Consider the following 4,643-nt stretch of genomic DNA (forward strand, 5'->3'; position numbering starts at 1 on the left):
GAGCTCCACAGACATGGTAGCAAGGGTAGGCAATTATTTGGGTTGCAGAGCCACTTAAAAAAATTTGGTGAGCCATTGAGGGCTGGAGCAGGGAGAGTAGCAAGATGCTAACCTATCCTATCCAGCCTGCCAGCTGCCACCAGGAGCCTGAAGAGGGAAGGCTGCATCCCACACCGCTCCACACTGCTGCAGCCAGGGCCAAGCCAGACTATGCCATGCAGCACAGTGCACAGGCTCCTCCACTCCCTCCCTACATCCATTCCCTCCTGCCCAGCCTACTGTTGGCACTGCAGTCCTGGCAATGTGGCCATCAGTAGCAAGGCCTTCATGGGATGGGGTGCAATGCAGCCTGCCAACCAGCTATCCCACCTGCATGTCCAGTATAATGAGCCGCTGTGGCAGAGCGGAGTTGCATAGGGCACATCCTGCCCTCCTCAGGCTCCTGGTGGTAGTTAGTGGGCTGGAACCCAGGAAATCCTTCTGGGAAGAAGACCATAGCATGGCTCACTTTCTGTGATGTAATTCATGTTTTGGACAGTGCATCTGTTTATTTATCTATTTATGTAATTCATATGCCACCCTTTAGGTCCTGTTTCATTCATATATCAGAATCTTTAATATTCCTCCTCCCTTGGCAAAAATCTTATGGTTCCCATGGCCCTCCCTTAAAACCAAATACTATAAGGAGTGCTCAGAGACACTTTTCCAAGAAACAGTCTGGGGTTCAAATAATGCAATACACTAGAGATGAGAATTGAGTCTTAAAGAAGTAAGCATACCTTTAGGAGAGAAAAATCAATCAGCTGTAAACAGCTTATGACTAAAGTCAGTGTGTCAGATGGTGATGCTCCAGTACTCTGATCCAGACCTGTTCCCTTTGGATCATCCTCTCTTGATCCTGAGTTCACGCACCAAATATAATTTCATTTCCCTGCTGACTTCAACTCATAAAAGAGTAGGGCCACAGTGTAGCTTGTGTGTGACCATGTTTTCCAAGCCTCAGCCTAATTAATCTTTCACTTCTGAGACCAACTGCCTTTAGGGCCCTGCTGCTCTATAAAAAGTCAGCAACAATTGTTCTTTTCTTGTGATGAGCCAGACAACAGCATGTCCCATGGCTACTACTATCTCATGCCATCTCCAGATTTGTAACATCTGAACAACAACAAAAACTGCAGTCATTTTCAGATTTAGACCTTTCTTTATACCATTTTTGGGTTCCTTTTTCCCCTACAACTGCCTTGAGTTTTAGGTTTTTCCTCCCTTCTTGGCTCCTCAGAGTTTTTGATGTTTAGAGTAAACTAAGCTGCCCTATTCTTTTGCGGAACTATGAATGTCTAGATAGGAAGGCTGTGCTTCAGAACCAGCTCGCTGCTAATGTGGCCAACTTCCTGTTTTTAAATGTGTAAAAGTTTCCTGTGAGTGGGTATACATGTACAAGAAAAAAAGCAGTTCAGGAGATTGTCTTGTTTCTTCTTTAGTTGATTTCAACCAACCTCATTAGCATGTCCAGACATTTCACTTATCCGCTGCCCAAGCTTCCCTCCTACCTCTTACCTACCTGCTCCTATAATTATTTTATTTTCTCCTTCAAAGGATTCTTGTGGGATTCCAGTCTTCATCACCCCTGTCAAAAAGCTCAACCTCAGAGGAAGTAACTGTCACTTCTTTAAAGATGAAAAGCCATTCCTCCTGAGCCAAGGCTGTGCTGTAGTTGCCTCCCTTTCTGTCTGTTACATATGTGCTGTGTAGATTCAAAATGCTATGGGGTTAGAATTGCAGTGGGTAGCACTTGATATCAACTTTTCACAAGTGTATTGGCTTTTATCAGGTGCAGTGCAGGAAAAAATCATGTTCACTGCCTCCTGAGTGCTCTCAACAGTCAAAGACTTCCCGGGTTGACCTTAGATTTTGTAGTATCCCAAGCAAGAGCCAGAATCTAGCTTGCTTAAGTAGAGGGAGATGTAAAATTGAGCTAGACACATTTTGTCCTTGGGGTAAAGTCAGTACTGCATAGATAGGAAATGTTGCTCCTGCTACAGGGTGGCAAAACTCCCACTGACTTTCCGTTAATATTGGATCAACCCCTTAGTAAAATGAAATTAGGAACAAGGTCAGTATGTTTTACTCGCTAGAATTTGTTTTTTTGTGATGACTGGTGATAGAAGTCACTTAGGGAAAAAAATTAAAGAAGAATATTCTTTTAAAAAGTCTGACTGGTCTTTGCTAATTCTGGACTCAAGCTTGCATCCATTAAAGCTTATATCAAATTCCTTTTGCCATTCATGGGAGAGAAGCAAATCCTTTCATGTAGGTTGAGACTGGAAAATATTCAAAACTAGAACTTTTGAAAACAGGAGCAGAGGGAAACAGGAACCACAAGGCAAGTGTAGGACTAAGAACTCCAGGTATAAGAAATGTTTGCTTTAAAAGGAGGCTTGACCATGAACTTATACATGCATGTGTTGTTCTTCCTTTCATTTTTGCGTGATCTTTATTTTCCTATTAACAAAATAGACCCTGCTGATAACAAAAGACAAGGCCAGCAATGCATCTCAAGCATTCGTTCCGTAAGACCACACTAGGAAAAAAATCCCATCTCTAAGGATGCAGAGCTCAGTGTCAAGGCAAAAGCAAAGGAAAAAGGATTGTTAAAGTTATGAAATGTGATTTAAATAACATCCTTTTAACACTGATGGCCCTTCCCTTCATCTGTCTTGTTACAGCTATGGCAAACATCTCTGTGTACTGCAGGCAATTTTGACATACATAGCATGTGTTGAAATAAAAGTATAAACAGGATGGCTGCGGGATCAAGAGACAAATTCATCCCTAGTGCAACTCGCTTGGTTCCAATGGAATTACACTAAAGATGACCTTGACTCAATGTCAGCCTTGACTCTGAATTTCCTTTCTTTCGTATGTGCCAAAAATGTGATGTGCCACGTCATGTTGTGCACATGTAACACCTGCTCTTCTTAGGGTCAATGGGAGTTTCACGCTGATTTTATCCCCTATCTTGCTTAGTTTGTACTTTTTTTAATCAGCATTCTTCTCCTAGGTAACAAAACAGAAGACTGCAAAACAAATCTGATCACTTCAATTTTGTGTGTGTGCACGTGTGGGCATGCACATGTGTGAGCACATGCTTTGCAACTGTCAGGAGGAAAAACTTTCTCTATGAAACATAAACTTTATTTATGAGACAAGAAACCTAAATTCCCAATGAAGTAAAATAAAGTATTGTCTTATTCTCCCCTAACCCATTTATTACCACATATTTCTTTTAAACAACAAGTACCTTCCCTCTGTCGTTCATGATTTTAAAATTAACACAATCACATTCAGATATAGTAGGAACAGGGTCAGTAAAGACTACAAAGCTGCACCTGCTGACACTGGAACTGAATTTGGCTTGAACACAAAGAAGACATTTTCTTCCAGATATTATCCAGTTAAAAATTTAGACGGGTGCTTAACCTTACGTCTATACATAATTTGATTGTGCAGGTTCATGGCTTAAACTATGATTGCTTTATTAAAAAATTACAGAGGGAATTGATACATTGTCCTGTGTCTCATATATGAAATGTGCTGCAGGAACATGGCGAAGTAACACAGTAACAAAATCAAACAACACAATTACATGGCTCAAATTGTACCTTTGAGCAGAATGAAAGGAAGTAGATGCAGAAATATTTCATCCCGTTCGCTGAATTTAAAATGCCTGTTTCAGCAACAGGCTTAAGATAATTGTCAACCCAGAGTCTAACTGAGAAGGTCACCCTGACTTACTCACTTCTGGAAAGGTGCCCTGAGATCTGTGGGGTGCCTCTCTGTAAGTAGGGGAGGCCAGGCTGATAGTCTGGAAATATGAGGGCCACCTGCTTGGAGTGGCTGGAGACTGCAAACAGCTCTGCCTTCCTGTAGTCTCCTGGCACAGAGCCAATAGATGTCCACTGCAATAAAGTGGCACTGTTATTACTATCTGTCATCGTGCCACTGATTTTTTATTGCAGCACAAATGAGGCATCAGGCAATGTCTGTTTTCATGCTTTGATAAGAATCCCATTTATTAGCACATATTTCTGGCTGTCACCTTTACACTCAGAGTCAAATTTCCACTGCAAAGTCAATAAGGCTTTTGGCTCTCCAGTGCTGAAGATGAGGCTGAAGTTCTTTCCCTATTCCCAGTTTCTTGCTTTGGCTTCCTGGTTCTTCCTTATTCCCCGTTTCCAGGTTTTTTTCAAAGTTACTCTGTACACAAGTAAAGGTTGTTAGTAACGAATTCAACATGCCAGAGTTAGAGATTTCATCAAAAAAGGTATATTTTCTACTAAGAAATTAATATTATATCACATATCAAGTATATTGTCCTGAAAAAGAAGCTGAGTTTAGGATGGGATTGTAGGGAAAAATCCACTTAAGGTCACCACAAATCACATATCTCTATGACCAAGAGACTCCTTTGAATAAGCCTAGGTAGGGTGCTGCCTGACCTAAAGCTCAGTTTTCAAGTGCCAGTCTGTTAACTGACAGCCACCCAGGCCTGTGTGCTATGTACATAGTGTTGAATAAGGAGCCAAGGTTGGGATGGGATTGTCAGGCATTCAAGAGGGATGTCGACAGCATGGAGAGGGTCC

Source organism: Crocodylus porosus, unplaced genomic scaffold, assembly GCF_001723895.1.
Source record: "Crocodylus porosus isolate Cpor-Errol unplaced genomic scaffold, CroPor_comp1, whole genome shotgun sequence".
In the NCBI taxonomy this organism is placed as follows: Eukaryota; Metazoa; Chordata; order Crocodylia; family Crocodylidae; genus Crocodylus; species Crocodylus porosus.